The sequence below is a fragment of the Globicephala melas genome, chromosome 3 (genome assembly GCF_963455315.2).
Source record: "Globicephala melas chromosome 3, mGloMel1.2, whole genome shotgun sequence".
Classification (NCBI taxonomy): Eukaryota; Metazoa; Chordata; class Mammalia; order Artiodactyla; family Delphinidae; genus Globicephala; species Globicephala melas.
In genome coordinates, this window is record NC_083316.1 from 70982047 (window position 1) to 71009373 (window position 27327).

A 27327-nucleotide genomic window follows, 5' to 3' on the forward strand; every position below is an offset into this window, starting at 1 on the left:
ATACACTCAGGATTTCACAACCCTCTCACATTGGCAATGTCACAATGCTGCCTCGGGCAAGGTTTTCGTCTCCTTTTTGGGTAAAGTAGGGTTCCTTTTTTCCCTCACACCAACTCCTATAAATCACTCTTCTTGAAGGGCAAACTAAAGTTTCTTGGTTTCAAAATCATACTTGTCCTGAGGAGGGAGATCCTGCTCATGCCGTTAGAAAGTCAGCTAATGTGTTTGGTTAGTTTCAGAGAGTGATTAGAGGCCTCGTTCCCTGGCAGACGACTTGGGTCAGTACAAATATGGAAAGCCTTAGAAACACGATCTAAGATGTTTTACTGATAACACAATTTACAGCACTCTTGTGTATTTACAAAATACATATTACTCTTGCTTCTTTACAAGTATCTTAAGTCTCTGGTGTTATCACTATATTCACTGAGGTTAGCAAATCGCATCACATGGAAGATCTCTTCTTGTCAATATATTCTTCTTACTCTTATCATTATAAAACCTTCCTGAGATACCCTTCTCCTGCCAAGGTTAGGAAATACTAAATGAAGTGGAGAATTAATACATTCATCAGTTTGAAGTAAAAAAAAAAAAAAAAAAAAAAAATTCTAAAACACCAGACTTTCACCTTGAATATTCAGTGGGCTTTATCTTTATACTTGAATTAAATGAGTAATAGCTTGAGTGCAGCCCCAGTGAAGTGAAAGGGCAAAAAAAAAAAAAAAAGTGGTCATTTTTAATTTCTGGCTACTAGTAGAATTTTAAAGGAAATCAGCACCAGGCAAGCTGCTTCTGAAATTGCCATTCGTATACATGGCAAAGACATTGCCATATATACAAATGATGAGGGTTTGAAGCAGCGGGCCCCTATTCTGCAGCTCTGTGGAGTGGTGGAGGTTAATAAGTCATCATGAGAGGAAAATAAGAAGCTTCATATCAATTCAGGCAGTAGGGCTTGAACAGTGCCTCTGGAAAGTCACTGCCATAGCAGCTCCGTGGTAATAATGTGACTCATTTTAGGCAAATTCATCAATTCATGAGGAGAGAAGAAAGTCTATAAAAGGTTGAAGAGTTTCACCTCTAATTCTTCCTGAAGGACAAGCTGCATGGTCCTTGGGAGAAATCTACTCAGTGTCTTATTTTTTTCCCCATTCTATTTATGTATTGCTGATAATATCATCATAAAAATCATTTGAAAATGTAAAGCATCATGGCATCAGTATTACATATGTAGTACTAGAGATGTGTTTTCCAAAACTACATTTAAAAGAACTGTGATTCTCATAATATGCTAGAAAAAATAAAGAACAGGCTACAAAAATATCTAGAACATGTTTCTCTATTAAAGATTTCAACCTGATGAAAAATTTCTCTTTGTCTTGCATCATTACATTTGCCAAGAAAATCAGTAAAAATATTGCTTAATTTTATTACATTTTTTAAACAAATGGATCATTAATTCCTAAGCGAAAGCTAGAAGCTATGTTCAAGCCTAGAGCTAATTTCCAGAGCAAGTTACAGCTATTCTAATTTTTGGATTTTTAATTAAGTTGTTGATTTACTTGAGATGGAACAAACTATATAATGGTAGAATAGAAAACACAGATAATTATAGGTAGGTTCCTTCATGTTTGAAAAGGACTCATTCCTTAAGAGTTAGCTGAAAGAAAGGGTTTTCTTTGCTCTGGAACCTTTTCCAGGAATGTTACTAGTCCATTTTTAGAGGAGGTAAGCTTGGTTGCCACATAGAGTCACAAACCTCAGAGGAAGCTGAGAATTAGATGAAATATATATGTAATCCTGTGCATAGTGGTAACCATGCCAGGAAATAGAAAGCGTACTTAACAAGTTATGGTTAAGGTCCCTCTCTGCCTATTTCACCAATAAAACCTCAAGTTTGCCCTGGATACTGAATAGGTTGGGAGAAGATATCGTTCGTTTATTCAGTCATTCATTCACTCATTCTTTCATTCCATCAGCAAATATTTAATGAGCACCTACTATTGCCACAAACAGTATAAACCCGGAAAGACAGTAGAGTGATCAATAGAGATAGCACTCCATGCAGTTATTTGAACCAAGTTACAGTACTTCAAAAGCTGATGTGTAATTTACTAAGTAGGTTCTCAACAAAATTTCTTGAAAAACTATTTGGCAGTAGATGAACTTCAGATGAATCTGTCATCACAGTTATCACAGAATGAGTTATCTGGTATATTTGGATTCATTGTATTGTTCACATTTCCTAATGCTGTACTTTGTGAAATCCCCAAATGGGATACATTATGCACACTGACTTATCCAGTTCTATGCCTACAATTGATGATACATGAAGTGGGATGTTAGTTTGTATGTTGCAAGTTGTGTGGGTGTGTTAACCACAGATAATGTTTTAGATTGCTATTGAGGAATCATATGAGAGTAATATCTAGCAAAGAACCTGGTGCACAGAAAATGTTCCATAAACTATTTTTTTTCAATGGTGGAATGAACCATTCTATTTGTGCATCTTTCTACGTGAGAATGTGTTGGTCATTATCATTATCAATCCCACAAATAACACTTCTCCACTTTCACCCACAACTTACTCCTTTTTCTATATTTCTAATTTTAGTTACTGGCATCATTTACATCATTTCAGGCAGCAAAGCACAATGTTTCAAAGAGTCCCACCTTCTAGACTTTTATAGTCTTGCGTCAGGAGATGAGACCAGAAAGCGATGGAGTGGTTGGGATGAGCCACCTGGACGGGAAATGTGTGTTACTCAGTGTCCGGTTTGGTGCAGGCACTGGTGTCCAGGGAAGGGTTAATCAGTGAATGGCTGAGTGTATCCTCATGCCTGCTGCCAGCTGAGCCCCACTGGGCCATATACTTTTTAAAGGTTTATACACTTTTTAATAAAATTTTTATTCAGAAAAGTATTTGAGTGAGACTCTTCCTATTATCTCAGTATTTTAGATAAAACCTCAAGGCTGATAATTGGTAAGTAACACTATAGTCTAAAGAATAAAACAAGTAGCTAAGACTCCCGCAGAAGTAGTCTTTTAAATCTTTAACCAGGGAGAAACTGCATACCGTCTCCTCACTCAGCCAAGTGAAAGGGGCTCCAAAGAAATCTCTCTTAGAGCTTGGGGGGTGTATTTTAGGGAAAGAGACTGACATTTCATTTATTGGTTGGATATTTGCATATGCAGTTGACTGGGTGGTCTGCCCCTTGTTATTATCTGAGTAGATAAAGAGACAGTTGGAGAGATGAGAAGGAAAGGGAGGGCAGCAGTCTCACATCCTATACCTCTGCTGTTAGGCAAGGCTGTGGAGGATTTTTGTGAGCCAAGTGGATGTCGAAACAGGTGATCAGACCTGAGCTATCTAAAGGGCCCCCACCCAGGAGGCTGGCCTGACAGTTGTGCAGAAGAGGCTGTGGTTGGGACTCCAGGGCCCAGGAACTAAAGGAGAGGTGGTTTGTAGGAAGTCCTCTGAGGTCATCTAGAGAGAGCATTGCGCATGTCAGGTAAGACTACCCCAAGAGATAGCCAGTGTTACATGTTTATCCCAGAGAGGGCATCTACAGCCAAGAGGAAACTGCCAGCAGTTGCTGTTAAGTGCTGCTTTCTTGTAAGCTCCGCGCTTCTGCTCTCATGCTGGAGGAGTGAGGGGTAGAACTGAGTGAGGGAGAAGAGGGCAATCAAAGACTAGCTCCCCTTCTCCTTCCTACATGTCCTTGAGGCATATATTGCCAGGATAGCGGAATCTAGGTTTTGTAGGGTCTTACACAATTTGGGGAACTGTCTTTAAAGAGTAGAATACAGAATGATAGGTTGGTAAGAGGTCCCTGAAAGTTCAGAGCCCTGAAGATGAACCTTCATTATCTTTGCAGGCAATCTTACTTAAGGGATTGAGGAAAAGAGCCATGAACTGCATACAAGAGTGAAGCTTTTATTTAGTAGACCCTGGACTTTTAAAAGTCCAAAATCTATTTATCTATTTATCTATCAACTATCTATCTATAAATCATCATAATGTGGGTGTTCCTATGGCTGAAAGTAATTGGAAATCTAAGTTATGCCCAAGTTATTATCAAAGAGCACAGAAAGTAGATCTATCATGGTATATTAACAGGCAGTGGTTGTGGTGGGATGAATTGGGCGATTGGGATTGACATGTATACACTGATGTGTATAAAACTGATGACTAATAAGAACCTGCTATATAAAAAAAAATTAAATTAAAAAAAAGGCAGTGGTTGTGGTGGGATGAATTGGGAGATTGGGATTGACATATATACACTAATATGTATAAAACATAACTAATAAGAACCTGCTGTATAAAAAATTAATTAATTAAAAAAAAAAAAAAGCAGTGGTTGGAGAACAAAAAGTCCCTTCCTGATTATACCCCCAGACTATTTAATAGCCTCAGCTCTAATTCTTCGTAAAATAGGGGAAAAATTATATTTTATAATTATTTAAAGTAAACCCATTAATTAGAAGTTAATCAATTATAGATAAATAATTAATGATAAAAATATGATCTTTGAGTGCAATAACTTCAGAGTTCCTAGATGCAGATAAAAGCCAGAGTAACAAGGTCCAGAAAGTAGATTATTTGTTAAGACAGAGTTCTAGGTGCATTTTATTTTTGATCTCATAGAGGGCATAATGACCATTCTTTTGCCTGAGCTGTTTTGCATCCTTGTCATAACAATTTTAACTGTGAACAGGAATTTTTTTCTCCTGAAGGAGTTCTCTATTTGTCTTATAATCATATAATAAGAGAGTGTGGCCACCCTATTAATTCACTCCATGCCAAGAGGAATATCTTCTTTAGACACTTGATATCTGATCAGCTTTGCCCCGTACTTCTATTACCATTTATTCCCCTGTATTTAAGTGGGAACATGAAAACTCCAGAAAAAACTGTCCAGGAACCGATGATTCAATATTATAGGGATTTCTGAGAGCAAATATGTGAAACATTAGAAGTCTAAAGGCTATCAAAAATGCTCAGATAAATAATAATTAGAAAGTTCATTCATGAGTTTATGTTATAAGGTAACCTGTATTGTATTAAGGCTTCATTGAACACTTAATGGATAAGATAGCGTCTCAAAGTTGTGGACAAAAAAATGCTCAAAAAAACCATATATCTTTGTTTCTCTGCCTAGGCAATAAACCACTTGAGGATAAAACTGTTCTTTATACTTCTGGTGAGTCCTCAGATCTGGCTATGTGGCTTGGAACGCAACAGGTACCCAAGTATATTTTTGAATCAATCATTGGAATCATCAAATCTATTACCAATGTGATGAGTTGGGAAATTTAACTGTTATTAATAATTAGGATGGATAATAAGAGGGAAGGGAGACTAGGATGTAGGTCTACTTCTGAATGTCCATTTTGGTAGTTGCCAAAAATTTAAATTCACACAACTAAATAAACTCCTATAGTAGGATTGATGAAGCCTAGGTTTCTAAAGTAGAAATTACTCCATCCTAGGTTAAATGAGTTTGTGACCAGCATAACTAAAATGGAATTAGAGTCCAAGTCTGTGGGATACAAGATCACTAGCACTTGCACTGCTCTGAACTGGAATCAGAGTACAGACTGAGCGACATAGCTGTCAATCACTCAGAAGTGATAGCAGTAAGTGACCACAGGAGTCTGCTCTGTTGAGACTATTAGAAAAAAGTGGCTCAAGAAAATGCTGCACTCTATCTGACCTTAACTTGGAAAGTCATGAGGCTTGTCAATCTTGGCTATGAGACTTTCCCCCAATGTCCGTGAGGGGCTGCAGAACGTGCTAGTATTATCAGGGGAACACTCACGCCACAGGAAGTAACACTCTCAAATAAGAACACATCTAAGTAACAATAGTAGCACCTTCAACTTGAAAGCTCAAATTTACCCAAGTAGCACTTTCATCTGGAACAAAAAACCTGGAGGATATTTTTAGTAATAGTCCTGATCATAGAAAATGCATCTGCTCTGGTGATTTTAAGCTGCATATCTACTTTGGTGAATAAGCTGGGGCGGGGGTGGGGTTTGAGAGGTTCTTTTAACAGCCTCACACACACTAAACTGCCTACAGCCTCTGATAAATAGATGCTTAATATTAGGGTCAAATTTTTTGCACCAGTACTTCTCCTTGGGATGTTCCTTCTACTCATCGAGGCTTAAAAAGGTTTTAAGAATTCATTGTCCTTAACCCAGGTTGAAAATCTAATCAGATGATAAATTCTCGAAATTCTTCCTCAACAGTGAATTGCAAATCCTCTCTCCTCCTCCGTTCCTCCTGTTGCCTTTCTAGGTCCTGCGGGTTCATCATATTACCCCAGTTTAACACACGTGCATGTGCTTCTGATTGGGCTTTGCTGTCTCTAGTCTTTCTTCTAGTTTATCCCTCTTTCAAATCACTGCTTGACATACCTGCAAAAAGGGTAACTCCAGTTACTCAGTGACCCTCTTCAAGTGGTCTTTTAAGATAGGGGATGAAATCCAAGCTAACTCTTCATTGTGATGTTTAAATTTACTTTTCTTGCCTTAACCTTTTAAGGTACTGTACTCCCATTAAATTTGTCTCTCCCCTGTTTTTCCTATTGATGTCATGCTTAAGTTTTGGCTTTTGGGTTGTTTCTTTCTCATGTACAAGCCTTGGCCTATTTTTCTACTTTCTGGGACCTCTTTCCAAGCCCATTTTGAGCTACCTATTCATCGCTCAAAGCCCTTCTCAGATGCAGTCTCTCCTTGAAGCATTTTGATGTCTTGAAGTAGATGAGAAAGCTCCTTCTTTTGAATTCTTCCAATCTATTGTTGACATTATCAGCTGTTAATTATCACATAGTCCTTTTATAGGAGTTATTCTTATACATCTCTTATTCTTCCCTCTAAGTTGTAAATTTCTTAAGGTCTGGGATTCCGTCTTATTTAGCCTGTAGTGCCTGAAGTAGTACCCTGGTTAGAAGTCAGTCTGTATCGCTACAGATTATGTAACTGCATATTTAGTTACATATGTGTTTATGCATATTTGAAATAAATAGATAAAAGAATTAGAGTCACATCAAAGAGAAAATGGGCCACATCTTACTTTACGGTTACTTAATTCTTCAGTTGGCTTCCTTTTCCTAACTATTAAAAACAGCCCCCAAACTACTATGTAAATTGCAGGATTTTTTGTTTGTTTTTTGTTTGTTTTTAATCAAAAGGTTACAAAGCTTGAACACACAATTCAGAAGCCAAAATGCATAATTAAGTCACTCCTGAAGTGACATGTTTTAAATGGGGTGCTTTTCTACCTGTTATAGCTACCTGAAGAATAATATTAAGGATTTTTTTCCACCTACGACTTCGTCTCATAATAAATTGTATTGGAAACTTTTGTGTGCTCCTTCTTTAAAATAGCACACCCAACTTCAGCATTTCCTTGGATGGCATGCTGATCACTTAAGAACATCACTTATAAATTATTTTGCCAAGTTATTTTTACAAACCAGAGTTTCTACTGAGGAAAATTATTTTAAATGTTTGGCTGACTTGGGCCTCCAACAAATACTGCTTGTCAATAAATATTAAACAATCATATGAATATGGAGTTGGAAATCTGAATTACATCTATGCCATGGGATTTACTATCCTCCTCTCACGATGCCTGGGGTATGGAGGCTAAAAGGTCTATTGCAAATCCTGTTTTATTCACTGAGAAACATCCACTGAGGACTATACTTGAAACTTTTGCGACTGTTGAGGACTTCTGTAATAAAGCAGGTTTTTTCAGTGTGTCGTCTTATCAGAAAAGAAAGATGTTGATGAAACGTTAGTGCTGCCTTCAAAGATACTGTCTTCCTTTTGAGTCAGTTCTGGACATAAAATATAGGATCTGAGATATCAATTCAGGGAATTTGGAATGTGAGACTTTTCACTGAATAGTTGAAGAGCCAAAGATTAAATAATTAACCTAAAAAAAGCCACATTCAAAGGGCTGGATTTTGTCCAGGGTAGCTTGGGCTGTGGAAGAGCTGACGGACATTTCTCAGCTCTCCTTTGGCTGTGTTTCAGAGGCTTAACCACAAGTGGTCAGGGGTTCAGAAGTGGATGGATTGTCTTCTTGCTTTTATCATCAGTGTACTGTGACCTTAGTGGTCATTTAACCAACAGTGTTTCTGTTTGTGTTTAATGATCATGGAATGTGAGAGTGCGGTGATTAGGGGCATGGACTCAGAGCCAGGCTGCCTGGTTTGAATCACTGCTCTGCCACCTAGTAGTTCTCTGGCCTCTGGCAAGTTGTTCAACCTCTGAATCCGTTTCCTCACCTCTCCGACGCTATAGTGGGTGTAAACATCAGTGCAGTGCAGAATTGCTCTAACCTGGTCCCTTCCTGTGAATCTCCTTGGATTGTGCTAAGCCCAAAACTCCTGAATTTAAGAATTCAGTTTGCTCTTCAGAGGGAGTGTGAATGCAATGACTTCCGAATGCCTGAGTAACTTAAAACATAGAGAAAACCTGGGCTCCTGTGATTTTCCCAAGAATGGGGGTAGGGGTTATCCAGGCTTCATTCTGAGGCTCTGTTGCTACTGCTAATGGACATGAAACCCCAGGGGGATTTCCAGCTCTGACTCATCCTAACCCAAACTCACTGGATACAGTCAGAACCCACTAGGTTGGAGGATGAAGCAAGTCAGATCCCTCCTGACTTACTCCTCTTGGCTCCCTCTAAAAGCAGGGCATTATCTTCTGTAGTGTCTCATCTCACCATTGTCCTTTTTTTTTTTCCTCTTTCATTTCTTTCCCGAAGTGGAACTTGAGCCATATTAGAAAGTCTCACCATCTAGCTACTGCTTTTCTGCGAGGGCCGATGCTGTTCGCTGAGACTCGTTGTCTAAGTAGCAGAGCATGATCTCCCGCACACATGGCTGGGTAACAGTTTCTGGGAGACTGTGGAAAGTATGCAATATTGGCATAATAGATCAAGACTTTCATCAACATAAAAGGAAAGGAATTACAAGGTACTTGCTGACAGGGAATTGTAGCTTGAGAGGGCACTCAGGGGGCAGATGCACTAAAAGCATTTTGGCATGGCGAAGTGTATTTCCTGGACAGATGTGTTTCTTTCGTGATGGAAGGGCCTCGCACTTCTCATGCGTTCTAACACGCCGGTTACAAGTCAGCTGAAGCCATGTTGTGTCAGATACTGTTATCACAGGAAGTTCAGTGTTGTCACCCCCTTACAGTGACATTACTTCAAGAAAGCCAGACCAGAGCTGTCCTCAGAGAAGGAGAAAATATTTTTATTTAGTGTTTTCTCCTCTCATCTTGGCAGTCAGATCAGGTTAAAAGTAGCAATGTTTGTTTTGCTGTGTATGCCCACACGATACTGGCCTTTTAGCACACCACTTCATTTTGCCTTTTCCAATTTCTCCTTATAGATTCCAAGCAGTATTAGTACTACTGACATTCAGAAGGGCTAGCTTACAAAAGTGTCGCTTATAAAGAATGGAGGTATTTTTTCATTTTCTCAGAGAGAAAAAGAAAGAATTATTTTGTAAAAGATTTATTTTACTGAAGTATAGTTGATTTACAATGTTGTGTTAGTTTCTGGTGTACAGCAAAGTGATTCAGTTATACATATATATAATAGCTTGCATTTGCTAATCCCAAACTCCCAATCCATCCCTCCCCCATTCCCCCTCCCCCTTGGCAACCACAAGTCTGTTCTCGAAAGAATTCTTAATAAAATAATTACTAACGTGTTAGTGAAATCACAAAATATAATTTTTTCCTATTGTTATGTATGAGAAAATCTGGAAGGCAGAAGTTATTTTCCTCCAATTTTCACACTGCCTACAATTTTTCAGCTCTTCCTTACGCCCGTTATTTTCTTTAGAGCCGAATAAGTAGATTCAGAGTTTTCCTTACCCTAGAGAGCCCCTTTTCATCATAAAGTCTAATAAGAAGGCCCCAGACATAACTGCAGTGTCCCAGACTGCCCTTTACACCAGACGAAAGGTAAAACGAGCTGATCAAGTAACAAACTACAAATTGATGCAGGCAGTGAGAACAGAAGACTGGTTTTCTGCCCTGTAACGTCTGCGTAAAAGTGGAGGATATGGCTAAAAACATTGGCGGCAGCCAGTTACCGGAATAGCTAGCACTTCCAGGAACAAATGCATTCCTGATGAATCTGCGGACACTGCGTTTACCGCAACACAGCAGATTTTCTCACACATGCACTCCACGGTGCCCGCCTGCACGGGCTTTATTGACCTTCTGCAAACACTGATGGAGGAGCGGGCTGCCAGAGAGTGAGAGGCAGAGAGCCGTCCAAAACATCTTGGAAAGGCCTCTGAGAGAATTTTTTAGTGTTTAGAAGACATACCATTCTTCTCTCTGCCAAAAGTCTTTTTTTGTTGTTGTTAGAGAATTCAAAGACTGGAAAAAAATATATGGTTTTCTAATGACATAGTCACGCAATCCCTTCCAAGACCCTCAATACCTTTTGAGATTCTGTTTTATTCTAAGGCGACTCAAGTGTCTTGATTATAGTATAAACACACATTCTGACTGACTGAGAAAGGCTTTTTTTTTTGGTTTCCTTTCACTGCTCATTTACACGGTTTTGTAATCTTCCTGTGTAATGAATAGTAAGTCTAGCATGAAGAAATACCTTCCACAGGACACAACCTTGCTTAAACACTAAGGAGTTTGGACCTTGGAACTGATTGAAGAGAGAACAGTTTTTTCACATCTGACTACAGCCAGAGGAATGAAAGTCTTAAAATATTTTAGACACCTCAAAGTTACCACTTGATTCACTGTTCAGTACTAATGACAACTTAATACATTCTGATAAACATAAAACTACAAGTTTCATGTTGGAGGAAAATTCTCTATGAATCAAATAATTCTTTTCCTGAGAAGTGTTTTACATTTTTACACTTGAGCAAACTGGCTAAGGTTAAAAATTTCAGGGCTAATTAATCAAACATTACAACCTTGTTCTTCTTTATGGAAGAGCTTACCTCCCTAGAAAATATGTCACTAACTGGAACAATTTAGTTCTTCTGGCAAAATACTGTAACTAAAACTGACGTCCATTTGCCTCTTCTTTTAGGCATTGAAATTAAAGTAATAGAGTTCTTCATCCAAATCTGTTATGTTTGTGAACAATAAAAACCAATGGTAATATTAGTTGCTGGGCTCCAGGTAAATTACTCATAGCTGTCAACACCACCGTATTCTCTGCCCCACCCTAAACCAAACACAGATAGAGACAATGGTGCCAGAACAAATTGCAATAAAACATTCAATCCTCAAGCAACTATTCTGTATATAGATTTGGAGTAAATAAATTATACAACTGCCACGAAGGCACATTTATCATTTCATTTTATCTGTGATGTTACTGACTCAACTAAAGACCACATCCAGTACAAACCCTGTTTTAATGACCAGCTCCAGACATCAAATTTATGCTGCTCTGGTTGCTTGTGGTTGGCACTCTAACTATTGAATAAATGGCCCTGTCTTCAAAAGATTGGGTTGACCTGCTGATTTGAAACCGCTTCCCAACAGCAGTTAACAGTGGCTGCCCAGCTGAGATCAGAGGAGTTGAAACAGGCCTTTATAATAGGCACAGGGGAAGAAGTTATCTGTCAGACAATCAAGACCTAAAAGCATCCTAGAATCCTAGATCTGTAAATAACTAAAGACACTAACTACCACGTGTTCATCCCAAACATCACCAGTCCCTGTATAATTGAAGAAAGATGGTACCTCTTCCTTTCACCCTGACTACAAACTCATTGGTCCAATTCTCTGCTTGTTAGCATGTAAACCAATGGTAATCAAGGCAGGTGAAAGAATATGCAGGTCATATGTGAGACTTCTTAATAACTGATCAAATGAAAAGAGAAACACACTTGACTGAAATATTGTGAAAATGATGTTTTGAGATTTCGCATTTCAAGAGTATGAGACACATAAGAAGCATATGATAGCTTGAAAGATCTCCCCTTTTTAATATATTTCATTAACTTTAAAATCACCTCTTTCCAGTTTTTGTTGCAATAATTCCTCCTGACTCTGGTTATTGCTCCATTTGGGAAACAGGTTTTTTTTTAGCACATAAGCAGTTGGTCCAATTTGAGTTATATTTATTTATATTTGTTTATGATTTTTGCCTGTTTCTTTAAATTAGCCTATTGGCAAAATTATCACCTAGCCAAGTTTTGTTGTGAGAGATTTTTTTTTCCTGTAATACCTGCTTGGTTGAAAAGATTGGTTGGTATCAAATAACACATAGCCTTGAATGGGATATAATATGTTTGAACTTTATAACCTACAAGGAGGAGCTTTAATACAGTACTTCTACCTGGGACCCACACCCAGAGTTTCTCATTCTACTGGTCTGGAGTGAGGTCTGAGCATTGTATTAAAAAAAATCTCTTCACATATATTGATTAGGGTTCCAGAAAAAAAAATGATTCAAATGAAAAGACTTTATTGAAGGGATATCTTGTTAAAGTGTGAGCAAGGTTAATACAACAGACCCAGTGTTAAGGAGAAGGTGGCCAGAAATTAGTAACATCTGGAATCCATTTAGCCTCCTGGCCAGAACTGTAGGGACAAAACTACTGCTAAAGATGTGATTCCCAAACAGAAAAAGACTTAGGAAAAAATACTCATCTCTCTCCTTCTGTCTACCTGTCTTCTCTCAAGGCCTCCCATTGGCCAAACCCAGTGGGCATGGGAATCCAGGTGGTGCATTGTGTAGGGGTTATCCTCCTGGGGCTCAGAACAGGGTAGAGAGGATGAAGAATGAATAGGAGGGAGCCAATGGAAAATAACGATACAGCAGGTGACTCTTCTGTACAGCCAAGTTTGAGAACTTCTGCTATAGATAGTGGGAAGATCAGGATTACATAATCTGAGGTTAACACACATGGCAGAGTGGACCTTGAGACTATCTAATCCAACACCATCATTTTCACACTTGAAACGGAGACCAGAGAGTAATACTGTGCATCCAATATCACACAGTTAGGACACCTAAGATCAAGGACTAGAAGGTCTCCAAGTTATCAAACACGAAAGTGGTGTGATGAAAATGATATTTAAGGAAAATGAATTTGGCAACAATGTACAGAATGCCTTTAAAGAGAAAGGTGTTACAGGCAAAGACAAAAGTTTGGAAAATAGGTAAGAGTTCAAGGGTGAAATTTTAGGATTCTAAACTAAAGCAATGGAAGTTGGAATGGAAAGGAGGAAACAGATTTTGCAGAGCATGAAAAGAAAAATGTGTAAACTTTTGTAAATTACTGTGTGGATGAAAAAGGTGAGTGAAAAAGAATTTGGAGTCAAATATGACTTGGATAATTCTAGTCCAGAAAAATAGGAGAGAGGTGATAACAGTAATAAAATAAGGACAGGAGTAGAAGCTGTTTCTGTAGGGAAGAAGAGTTCAGTTTTGCCCAAGTTAACAGAGTATATGAGTTGACAAGTCCACTGTTAGTTGGTCATATAGGAACTGGAGTGTGTAGTTTAAATATATAGTGTACAGTAATTGTGTCTCCAGTCCTAAGATGTTTGTAGTTACTGAAACACTTCGGTCTCAATTTTTATCCATATTACATATTGTGCTCATTTATCAGGCAGGGAAAATCCTGGAGCCATGTTAAAACACTTATTTACTAAGGAAAAAACGGGTGCCTTTGCTAATCATTTTCATCCCTAGCTTACTAGACCAAATGAGTTATGTGTCCTTTAGTAAGTTTCAAGACTATTTTATCCTTGAATTTGATATTGATACATCTGCAGGTTTCTAAAAAAAATCCAAAAAACAACAGATTTGCCTATTTCAGATTATGATAAATATACATTATATTTTACTTATTTCTTTTCTGTTTTTTGTTTTATGCCAACAAAGGATGATTCTATATTAAAATATTAAGAACTTGACTAAAATTATGAGGCATAAGTGACGTATAATTAATTCAGGCTGAGTTCCTGCCATCCCGATAAAGGGTTTCCAAGTAAAGATGATCATTATAAACATTCTTAGATTCTTTGGAAAAAATGTACTGTCAGGAAGAAATAGTTTTTATCACTCAGTCTCTGGATATATTAATTTATTTTTCTATCTGTTCTTCTAGCCAAATAGGTTTATTTGTTTATCATCCCTGATACTCTATTCAAACCAAACCAAAGTAAAACAGTTTCTCAAAACTAAGCAGTCATTTTGGAACAATATAACTACAACTACTACTAATTTCTATGTTTTGTCCTATAACTCTTCTCCTATAATTTCACTGGTGTCCCTTTAATAAGGATGTTCGTTCTGACAAGGAAGTAACAGTTTCAAAAGATATTTTATCAATATGGTTATCTGTATTTCTCTTCATATTCCACCATCTCACTTGTATTGCAAAAAAAATAAATAACAAAAGGTGGGAAAACTAAATTTTAAAATTCTAACTTTAGTAAAATTCTGGATTTTGAATAAATCACTCAATTTTTTTAAAAGGCCATTTCAGTGTGGAATAATGAAAAAAATGATGGAGAAACTAAAGGAATTCCTTTCAAATAAGTCTTATTAAGTGGTACAAGGATATTTTCTTTGTGCTGATAAATATATTTATTTGGAATTGATAGATAAGTCTCCAGTAGGCAAGTCTCTTTAAAGAGTTAACAAGTACTTCTTTCTTCCATTATGAAAATAGTCGTATTCTTTCTCAGACTTTTTTTTTTAATCTCAGTAAAACCAGTGATAAATTACCCAGGTGTATTAACTCATTCTGCTTTTTAAGTAGTATAATTTACTTTGCATGCTTTGCTCAATTGTATTCAACTACAGTTTCTTTGTTAAAGTCAACGTTAAGCTCTTAAGGCACACACTTCCACTCAAGTTTTGCAGAAATGCTGAACACATCAGGGTCTAAATTATTAGGATCTCAGTTAACCTCTTCTGGGTCCATAGGTTGTTATTAAAAGACTAATGTGGGCATTTGTAACCCATATACCATCTTGAAATCATGATAATCAATTCTGAAATGTTGTGAAGTGAAGATCAGCTGTATTTTTGGAGGGTATTCTATTATGAGTTTTTTGGTAGCTCTGAAGGCTCTGTGAACTAAGGGAAAAATAATCTACATTACATTAATTCACATTCCACTGTCAACCTCATTACTTTGAGACTTTGCTCTCAGTTTCACACCTTGTCCTATTCCCAGATGAAGCTGACTTCTGAAGAAATGCACAAATTTTCTTGTCTGCCCACTCCTCAAGGGGTAGATCATAAATAAAATCAGGCAGTGTGATTTTTCTACTGCCCACTTCTAAAGGTTTCCACAGACTCTTGGAATGAAACACTTTAAGGCAGAGTGTTTATTCTTGCCTCATGATATTTATATTTGCATGATGCTATAAATATGAATTCAAATGATTTTTTAAATAAGCTGATGAATAATACCGCCCAAACCTTTACATTTTAGTTTTTAGAAGTAGGATGTCATAGTCTAAAGGTGTAAAATCCAAATGTAGTTTGTAGGAGGCAAGAAGTGACAATGAGTGAGGATTTTTTTTTTTTTGTAATGGAAAGTCCAAATGACCACATCCCTGACCAGCTGTGTCCCTGTTTTTAGGTTTTACTCAGTGCAAGGAAGGCATGTCAACTCAGTGTTTTTTTGATACTTATGTACTTAGTGGTTCATCAGTCTTAAGGTGTTTACCCTATGGGTTATTATCAGTGTAGCGAAGAGTCCTAAACCAGTCTCAGATTCCAGGTAGAATGTTGTCCTGATGGTCCATCTTCTGCATACTCAGTTCCTAAATGTTGAGCTTGGACTTAGTGAAAGTTTGGGAATGCAGGGTGGGGGAAGTGGGAACAAGAACAATCCATGTGGTTCATTATTTTCCAGCCCTGATAATTATCTTGCTATGATCTGTCTGCATGATCCCCATCCCTCTGCCCTCAACCCTGCCTAGTTCCTTTGTAAAATGTGTTCCTTTTATGACATGTTTTAGATACTTGCTCGTGTGTGAAGACCACTGACTGTGTTACACTGGGGCTGAAGACTTTGTTGTCATTATCAGTAGTATGTGTCTGGACACAGAATAAGCTTCTGTAACAGAGAGACAAAAAATATAAAATAAATAAAGCAGGTAGATGTACATTTCTTTCTCTCATATAATGCTGCAGGAGAAAATGCTCAGTGTGGTAAGCCTCAACTTGGTAGTCCAGAATCCACCGGTAGTCCAGAATCCACACTGGTGGGTTGACACTGCTTTCTTTGTCATGTAGCTTCTATCTCTGCATCCAAGAAAATTTCCTATTGCCTTTTGCTAACCAATGGGAAGAGAAAAAGAGGTGACCAAGACAAATTAAGGACAAGACCTGAAAGTTGTTCATATATCTCCTCATATCCCACTGGAAACAACTTAATTATAAGATGTAAGAAGCTGGAAGGGATGCTGGGCAATGGAGAATATAACCGGGTAACCATGCAGGGAGGGTCTGTAACAAAAGGAAGGAACAGTAGGATGAATAATATGAGAAATTTCAATCTCTACTGCAATAACCATATCCTAACCAACTGAGCTAAGCTAAGTTAAATATAATATAATATAATTGTATAAAATATAGTTTATACTATATTATTAGGTAAAATAATTTAATAAAAAATCAGGTGACATTCTATTGAGAAAATACTGTCCTTTCATATTTGCATCAGGAATAATATTTTTTCTTGGTTCACAGCCTCAGAGAACTAAAATATATCTGAAATAGTCAACATTTATCAAGTATATCAGAGATGTGTGTCTCATCTGTAGTGAACGTGTGTCCTAAATTTATAGTTTTCTGGATGAAGAAAAGTTTAGTTTGTTATCTGGATATATCCTTCTGTGGGATTTCCAGGAAATTTGTACAACATATTTTAATATCTCAGTGTTCTGTTATATCAATTATTATATCTTAAATCTTTCCAATGTTACGGGTCCATATAACACAATTTGTCTCTGGTTGGTTTTTCTATAAGTAGAAACTCATCACTGTATTTCAGAGTGACAGGTAAATGAAAAGTTCCTCAAGGTAATATAACCAGTGAAGTGTTAGTGGAAAGTATATAGTTAGCTGGAATCAAGGAGAGTAGTTCACGATACTTCATCTGTCCAGCTGTTCACTGATGAGGGCAAGGGGAGTGTGATATCAAAGGAATAAATGGATAGAGGGATAGTTTTAGAGAAAAAGTAATGATTTTAAGTAATGCAAAGCAATAGCCCTGGAACCAGTCTCCCAAGCAAGAAACCTGCCTGTTAATCCCCTCTTCCTCCAGCTTTCCCTCAATCTCTAATTCATGATTAAGCCTTGGTGCACCGCTTACTTAAATATCTCAGATCTATTTCCTGCTCTTCTCTCAATGTCAGTAGTCTATTCCAAATTTAAATTATTGCAAAGAGACCCCTAGCTAATTTTCTACTCCTCATCACACACTTCTGTACCGTACTCCTGCCATAGTGCAGTCCCCCAAATGCACATCTATTCATGTCATTCCCCTAAAGCCCTTTAGAGGCTCTCCATAATTTTCAGGGTAAAATAAAATGTCCATAGCTCAGCAGAGATGACCCTTTATAATCTGACTTTTGCTGTCTATTTATTCTTACCAGCAGCAGCTTCTAAATATGTCCCCACCAGCAAAATAAAATGATTAGTCATTCCCTGAATGTATCCTACAGTTCCACACCTCTAAGCCGTGAAAAACATCTTTACTTTGTCCACCTGGCTTTCTTCAACTTCATCTTCAAGACTCAGTTTAGATGCCATTAAAAAAAAAACCCTCTCCCTGAATAATTTTCTACATCTCACATCAGAGTTAAATGCTCCTCCTCTGGGCACCAATTATATCCTGTTCATGTCTCTGTCATACCACTATTTGTACTATATTCAGTGGCATCACTCCATATTACATTATATGCTATGTATCAGTCTAGTCTGTGTGTTTCTTAAGAGTATAGGCTACGTGTTATATCTCTTCCTTGCATATGTTTTCCTTGCACCTAGAATATTTATAAAAGGTAAGAGGTACTCTTTGAGGGTTTGCTCAAAATAATTAGTTGATACAGTAAGGATAGAAAAGTGTGGTGATAATTTTAAGCCTTGCAAGCATTTTTCCTATTTAGACAAATCTATTAAACACTATCTCCATCAGATAGTAGTATCAAAGAGATATACTAGAGAGTTTCAAGTCCCAGGAACCCCAGATAAGATGCATATTCACTTTATTTTTTAAAATTAATTTTTATTGGAGTGTAGTTGATTTACAATGTTGTGTTAGTTTCTGCTGTACAGCAAAGTGAATCAGTTATACATATACATATATCCACTCTTTTTTAGATCCTATTCCCATATAGGTCATTACAGAGTATTGAGAGGAGTTCCCTATGCTATACAGTAGGTCCTTATTAGTTATCTATTTTACATCTAGTAGTATGTATATGTCAATCCCAATCTCCCAATTTATCCCTCCCCACCCCTTTCCCCCTTGGTAACCATAATTTTGTTTTCTACATCTGTGACTCTATTTCTGTTTTGTAAATAGGTTCACTTGTACCACTTTTTTAGATTCTACATATAAGCGATATCATTTGATATTTGTCATTCTCTGTCTGACTTACTTCACTCAGTATAAAAATCTCTAGGTCCATCCACGTCACTGCAAATGGCATTATTTTGTTCTTTGTTATGTCTGAGTAATATGCCATTGTATATATGTACCACATCTTCTTTATCCATTCCTCCATCGATGGACATTTAGGTTTCCATGTCCTGGCTCTTGTAAATAGTGCTGCAGTAAACATTGGGGTACATGTATCTTTTCGAATTATGGTTTCCTTCAGATATATGCCTAGGGGCAGGATTGCTGGATCATATGGTAGCTCTATTTTTAGTGTTTTAAGGAAACTCCATACTGTTCTCCATAGTGGCTGTATCAATTTACATTCCCACCAACAGTGTAGGAGAGTTCCCTTTTCTCTACACCCTCTCCAGCATTTATTGTTTATAGATATTTTGACAATGGCCATTCTGACCAGTGTGAAGTGATATCTCATTGTAGTTTTGATTTACATTTCTCTAATAATTAGTGATGTTGAGCATCTTTTCATGTGTTTGTTGGCCATCTGTATATCTTCTTTGGAGAAATGTCAGTTTAGATCTTCCACCCATTTTTTGATTGGGTTGTTAGGGTTTTTTTTTTTTTGACATTGAGATGCATGAGCTGTTTTTTATATTTTGGAGATTAATCCCTTGTTGGTTACTTTGTTTGCAAATATTTTCTCCCATTTTGTGGGTTGTCTTTTCATTTTGTTTATGGTTTCCTTTGCTGTGCAAAAGCTTTTAAGTTTAATTAGGTCCCATTTATTTATTTTTGTTTTTATTTTCATTACTCTAGGAGGTGGATCAAAAAGGATCTTGCTGTGATTTATGTCAGGAGTGTTCTGCCTATGTTTTCCTCTAAGAGTTTTATAGTATCCAGTCTTACATTTAGGTCTTTAATCCATTTTGAGTTTACTTTTGCGTATGGTGTTAGAGAATGTTCTAATTTCATTTTCTACATGTAGCTGTCCAGTTTTCCCAGCACTGCTTATTGAAGAGACTGTCTTTTCTCCATTGTATATTCTTGCCTCCTTTGTCATAGATTAGGTGACCATAGGTGCATGGATTTATCACTAGGCTTTCTATCCTATATTTCTGTTTTTCTGCCAGTACCATACTGTTTTGATTACTGTAGCTTTGTAGTATAGTACAAAGGTAACTTAATAGGGATTGCATTGAATCTGTAGATTACTTTGGGTAGTATAGTCATTTTGACAGTATTGATTCTTCCAATCCAAGAACATGGTATATCTCTCCATCTATTTGTGTCATCTTTGATGTCTTTTATCAGTATCTTACAGCTTTCTGAGTACAGGTCTTTTGCCTCCTTAGGTAGGTTTATTCCTAGGTAGGTATTTTATTCTTTTGAGGCAATGGCAAATGGGATTGTTTCCTTAATTTCTCTTTATGATCTTTTGTTGTTAATGTGTATATTCACTTTACAAACTGGGAACCATATTTACCTATTTGAATAATTCCTATTTTATATGAAACTAAAAACACAGAAAGAAAAATGTTTTATATTACTCTGTATTTAAGTAACAGATGTTGAAGATGTTGAATGAGATTGAAACAAAAATTGTTTCCTTGGTACAAATTCTTAGAAAGCATTGTAACTGACTTTTGGATCATGTAACAAGCTGTCAGTGAATCAGTTAAATACCAATGCAAGTGATGGTTTAAATTTGGAAAAAAGCCACATTAGTAACACATTACCTAATTACAAAAATTAGAGATCTTGATCAAACTTCTTTTACAAGAAAATTATTACATATTTTCTATTTAGAAAAACTATTGCTAAACACTGAAGGCCTATTTGGAATAATATTTAATATACTGTTTTACTATTCTGTGAAATAATTTATACACCCTCCAGAAATTCACTCTAATAAGATTTGGCCAGTTTGAACTGTTTTTGCCTCTGAGGATTTTTTTTTTTTAAACTTTCCACTCTCTAATTCTGCCTAGAGTAAAATGTGTTCTTATTAAAGATTATTACCAGGTCATTTAAATAAAACTGTAGAATCAATTGGTTTGAGTGAAATTTCTACTAGTTTAATTATTTCTTCAATTCTGGTTCTTTGGTAGAATAACTACTTGCCTTTGTTACTAGCATTTATTTAAATCGTCAGCTGATTTCATGCTACCTAGATAGGGACAAAGCTCATTTTGCTGGAAGCATTCTAATAAAATTGACAATCAATTTTATTTTTGTTATTATTACTGCTTTTTTTCTTAAGAAACAAGTATTGAACGAATACTAGTTAGAGTCCTTTCCCCTAAAGAGAATTTCTATGGATTAGAAGAAACTTAAGAAGTCAGTACCTTCTAAATTATATTGCTTTTAATTCCTGTTTTTAAAAAAGGATATAGAATTCCTAAAATAACATTGTATGCAAAAAAGAAGAAAATAACTTCTATTTGGTAGAGTAAGGAAACTCATGGGTTGAATCAGTTCTTTCCCCTGAATTCTTTATAAACTTCCTCTCTATACCACTTTCAGCTTGAAATAAACATTTACAATAGACATTGAAATTTTTTTTGATATTCTTGAAAGTAGCCTCCCACCTATTTTCCTCTTCCTCTTTCCTTCTACTTCCTCCTTTATTGGGTCTTCTGTTTTCAAATATCTGATTCAAACGTGAAAATTAATTCAAACACTTTGCTGGGTCTTCATTTACCATTTTATCAAAATGGAGGCCACATTCTCTATAGAGTTGAAATTACTCATCCAGAAAAATCTTGGTTTACATTTGTAATGGCACTTACTTTTATTCTTAAAAACAGTATAGATTCAGGTTTATGGATATTTGAAAGAAAAAAAAATCTTTTGTAATTTTTATCAGAGGACTTTTGTCACCATACTTTGTACTTTTCAGAATCACAGTCGTGTCAGAGTCACATTTGTCACATTCATTTAGGTTTCCCGTTTTAAATCTTAATGTATGACTAGATTATTTCTTCCTGATCTTAACCCGTAATGCAGTAGAGTTTTCTGGCTAACTCATTTCAATTGACTACAAAATCAAAGTTATTAAGTGCATATTTCTCCTTTTCTTTCCATATATTTTCCATTCATAATTGATGTATCTAACATGGTGTAACACTGACAAAGTAGATACATTCTTTAATTTGAAGAATTTGCCTATGAACAAGATACTGTTATGTGAACACATTTTGCCAATCATAAAGCCCTATACAAATGCCTATTATTAGCATTAGTACTAATATTTGAATGTCCAGTGGGTGAATGTGCCTCCTCAAACTTCACTCTTGCACAGACGTTTTCTTATAATTCTTTTGTTATTTGTTATCAAACAGCTAAATGAAAGTTACAAAAAATAAACAGAATTGTAATTCACAGTTCCTAAGATTTATACAATTAGATAGACACATTTAAGCAACCCCCAAATCATGGGTATTTGCCCCCTCCTTTGGTGATATAGGATTTCCAGCCTCTGTCAGTCTTACCCAGTTCTCTCTAGGAGTTCACACAAGTATCTCCTAAGAGCTACAAACTATCCTGTCATGTTCTTCTGCCCTGCTGTCACTCTCCAATAGATACCACTTCCTATGAAGTGATGGTAATAGCCCCTCACTGATGCTAATTTTTTGGTGGATAACATTCCAGATGATTTAATATTTATAAAATATAAGCAGTACATAGAAATAGACAAAGACATAGATATATGTGTATGAGTATGTATATATACATACATACATATATACATATATACATACATACATATATACATACATATATACATACATATATGTATGTATATATATTTTGTTTGCTTATTTTAAAACACATTTGTAACTTATTTACTGATATAGAATACCATGGAATTTTTCTTTGTGCTTACATATATATTTACCTAACTGTTTTTTGTTTTGTTTGCTGGTATTTAGAGTTGCATAGTATTTGAGAAATGGCAATACCATAGCTTGTTTATCCAGTCTATTGTTGATAGATATCTAGTTGTTCCCAGGTTTTTGTTGTTGCTGTTGTTATAAACAATGCTCTAATGAACACCCGTGTACATATATTGTTCTACATTTGATTAGATATAAAGTAAATTATTAAAAGTGAGATAACTGGGTTAGATGGTATCTGCAATTTAAATTTTCATAGATATTGCAAAGTTCGTAAACAAAGTGAAATAAGAGTTTGTTTTCCTACATTCCCACCAGCTAAGACTCTCTCTCTCTCTCTCCACACACACACACACACACATATCAGTACATCTTAACTACTACTGAAGTGATTATCTTGACCATAATTCATAGCGAACCAAGACAGCTATATTTATTGCCCCACCAAGACTTTTACTATGTTTCATTTTTTTGCATATAGAAAGATGTTAATTCATCTTTTTAAGCCATTACAATATTTAGCTCATCATTATGCCAACAGCTTAACTTTTACCGAATTCTGTATTACTTAAAAGCAAAATATTCAACTCCCTGCTCTTCCAAACTGCAGAGACTGAAGGTATTTCTGTGTTGACACTATTCCTTAAGGCAATTAGGCCTCTGAGGCAGAGGTGAAGAGAAGGTCAGTAGAATTTTCCTTCATGTGTGTCTGTTTATCATTGGAGCAAGCTAAGTTCTGTTATGTAGAGAACCTGAATAATTCTGAATTTTGCTACGGTTCTGAACTGGGGCTGTTATGAATTGTTCAGTCCAAAGGTTATGGTAACAACCAACTTAATGGGCTGTGGCTCCCTCATCATTCATAATGCTTTTCAAAACTTACACACATCCTTTTCCATTCCTAAAGATGAGTACCTTAATTACAGCATGCCGTTTGACCTTACTCTGAGTTTCAGATTCCAAAAACATATGGATCCTTTAAATGGAACCAGCAAGCAATGAAAGAACAAACTCTGTACCAGAGTCCTTTTTCAAATAGGAAAAGAGGGGATTCTTATTACCATTGCAAAATTTCCCTTTATGCACTTAATTTATCTGAATCTGCCTGTGGGTTTACACATGTACTCTGAAGGTGTTTACACTCATCTTCCTGGTACAGTGTGATAGCACACACTTTCTACTTCTCAGTGACTATAAGGCAAAGGAGTCAGAGAACTGAGGAGATTGCCCAACATTAGCAGCTAACACACACACGTACACACACTCACACACCCCTGCGCAAAACTACACAGGATAATGAGCCTCAAATGTTCAGGGTATCGTTTGGAGGACAATTCTCACTTCCATTTCCTGATATAGAAGGAATTTAGTCTGTCAATCAGTGCTGTATCACTGCTTAACATTATTGTACTAGATTTCAGACATTCTTCTATCATACTTGTGACTTTTGCCTTATCAAAAATAGAACTTGTACAATTATCCAATATTTTTCTTTAAATTGACTTGCCTTTTTTACTTAAGTGCATTTATTTATAAGAAAATATATGTCACTACTCTAAATGAAAAACTAGAATCTCTGAAATAAATAGGAGAAAAATAAAAGTAAATACTATCAAAAAATATTATTTAATTCTAGCAAGCTACTATTGTCTGCCAAAGTTCTGAGCCTTAACTCTTCTCTCTTCCTGTTAAAAGAAAAAAAGAGACTGAAAGGTAATTTTAAAGGATTAAAATTTTAATAATGTGATTCAAAATATTTTTCATGCTCCTATACCAAATCACTTCTCAGATCACCAATGGTAAACACCCATATTTTGGGAAACAGTAGTGTTTGTCTGTATGAAACTACCTGGTGGACCCCAAATAAGCTGCATGTTGTTTCATTTACTGATGTATGAAAGAATTACCATTATAACTCAGATGTTATCTTTATGAAGCAGAATGATTTCATCAGACTGTCGTTAAAACAAAATTCTTACTCTAGTTACTAACCGATATATCTTTTTGCATATGAAAATAATGAATTTAATTATTTGTTAAATAACTACACCTATATAGGGTAAAATATGGAAATTTGCTTGTGTGTTGGCATTTGCAATTATACCAATATATATTTAGACCATATTTTCATTTTATCAGCTCCTCCTCTCTCAAGGAAGTCCATAAATGGTCAGTGGGATATAAACGGAAAACATCCAAATTTGAGTTTTCATCACCGCTCAGAAATATTATGGACCCCCAATAGGTAATAGAGATAAGAAAAATATCAGCATTTATTATTTCTAATTTCCTCCTAGAGGTTTCCCTACTTACTCTTTTGTCCAGACATCATGCCATCCACATTTAAAATCCAGATAAAGGAATGAGAAATCCTTGCTATGCTGAAGATATGAAAGTGGAGAATTATGATGGGAGTTATTTTCTTCTCCACTCCCAACTGACCCCACTATTAGACTGTTTTCAAAGAGAGAGCCCTGTATTTTTCTTTAAAAGTCAGTTACCAACATCAGATATTTCACTGAGCAAAAAAGCCACTGTGCATTTTGGGTTTGTCACTGATTATCTAATCTTAAAAATACTTAAAAAAAAATCTGTTTTCTCACTTGACTCGCAAATAGTCTGAACCCACATATAAGAAGAATCACAACAGTCAAGTAAGTTATATATAATGTTCTAGGCAAATTCATTGACTCATATTTCAATGGAATTGTTATTTCCATAATGGCAAACCCCTAGAAATTTATATTTGGATCTTCATAATCTTACATAAGTGATCAACCTACTCTATTCCCTTCTTACTCATCCTTTTTTTTTTTTTTTTTTTTCCCACTCTTATAAGACCAAAACCTTTTAGGAAACCTTAGTATTCCTGGCAGGTGAAACTACAGAACATCTATCCAGATGTCTTCATACCAGTATTACAGAAACTACATTCATCAAACTAATTGATTAGAGATGGCAAATATCTTAGCTGGTTCTTGGTATATTCTTTCAAACAATGCAAGAATGATACATCCCCCAACTCTTTACACACTTATAGATTGACATTTATCATAATTATGTTCCATTTACTTGATTACGAAAATCCATTCCCAGCCTCTCATAATTGCAGTAACGGTGGTGAAGATAGTTTGATACTGCAGTTACATCATAACCCAACTTTCTTTCCTTCCCTTCTCCCTGCCCCCAGCACTCTTCTTTCTCTCTCTCCCTATTTCCTTCCTTTAAAATATGTTCATTGAGTGCCTGCTATGTATGAGGTGCTGTTGTACAAGGATTTGGGAACTAATGGTAGGAGATGGTGGTTAATGATGAATGTTCTTGAGTTGAAACATCTGGAGTTGAAGCTGAGCTCCATCCTTCAGTAGCTATGGTTCTCAAAGAGAATGGAATACATTCTTACTGTACACCTAACCTCTGAGCATTTATATACAGACACGGAAAGTGAATTTTCTTCTGACAATATTTGGATGGATTAAATAAGGACATTCAGGAAAGTCATCTAGCACAGGACCAGGGCCTATAATATACACCCATCAGTAAATGGTAGCTGTTTTGCTAGTTATCGTTATTATGGAGTCCCTTCCCTCAAGTTCAAAGTTAGAGAAGTTAGAAAATAATGCAGTTTCATTATGAGGAGCTAAACCTCATAGTCGGAGGAAGTGGGGGGGGCATGTAAAAAATGCAAGGAAGACAGCCTTGAGGGGGACAAGGATGCTTTCCTGGGAGGTGACATCTGAGTATAATCCAGTCTTTCACGATTGGTTGGGGGTGTCAGTCCAGAGGGCAGATGGCTAGAGGACAGGAGTGGGGCTGGACAGCATGCTCTGGGCTGATGTGAAGCAGCTGCACCTTCCTAAGAGCTGACTGTCATCTAGGTTGGCTGGAGTGTAGAGTACAAAGGGAAGAGAAATGATCTTAAATAGGTGTTCAAAGATGGATTAGGTAATGCCTTACATGTTTTGCTAAGGAGTTTGAGGAGTGTTGAAAACATTTAGGTAGGGGAGTTACATGCCAGGTATTTTTCCCTTTAAAAAGGTCATTCCTGGTACAATTTGGAAAATAGATTGTGGGTGGGGAGAGAAGCAAGAATGAAGGCAGAGAAAAATCAAATGACATCAACAGATACTGAAGGGCTAGAATAGGAGGAATTGGTGATTGAGTGTATGGAAAAAGAGCAGTTATCCATTTTCCTGGCTTGGGTTAATACACAGGACGAGGATCAGATCTGGGGAGGAAGATAATGATTTTTTTAAATTGTTGTTACACTTGTGTTTAAGGAAAAATGTGGCAAACCCTATGGTCTCAGCACCTAAAACTTAACACCACTATTCTATGACATTCTCATCAAATTTCTCTAAAATAACAGAAATAGGACATTTCAGGTAAAGTTCAGTCCCCTCTGTTCCCATCCCCAGAGTTTTTCTTCTGCTTCCCTCTTCAAAGGCTATCACAATCATAGATTTGGTGAATATCTTTCCATTCAACGTTTTCATATATATAACACATACATACCACATCCATGCATACATGCACATATAGGTTATACATATAATCTATAATATTGCTTTAAAATAATTTTAGATTTATGCTACCAGTGTCACACTACAGCTTGCTTTTATCATTTATCATTGTTTTTTGAGATTTATGTATAGATATAAGTCTAAGGCATTCATTCTAAATGATCTATTACATCCTGTTATATGAATAAAGATTTCTGTGTTTTTACTTTACCTATTTGAATATTAAACACTTTTTTCCAACAGGTAACCATTAAAATGTTTAACAATGCCCAAGAGTATTGCTAA

The 27327-nt window shown here is 36.2% G+C and overlaps 1 long non-coding RNA gene across 1 annotated transcript in view; it reads left to right on the forward strand.

Moving 5' to 3' along the window:
- Positions 1–5225, forward strand: part of LOC115847545 (uncharacterized) — a 390948-nt gene extending 385723 nt beyond the window's left edge. Inside the window, exon 5 of the long non-coding RNA XR_004037401.2 lies at positions 5166–5225. This is a non-coding gene — a long non-coding RNA (uncharacterized lncRNA). The remainder of the gene's footprint in view (positions 1–5165) is intronic.
- The last annotated feature ends 22102 nt before the right edge of the window (positions 5226–27327 follow it).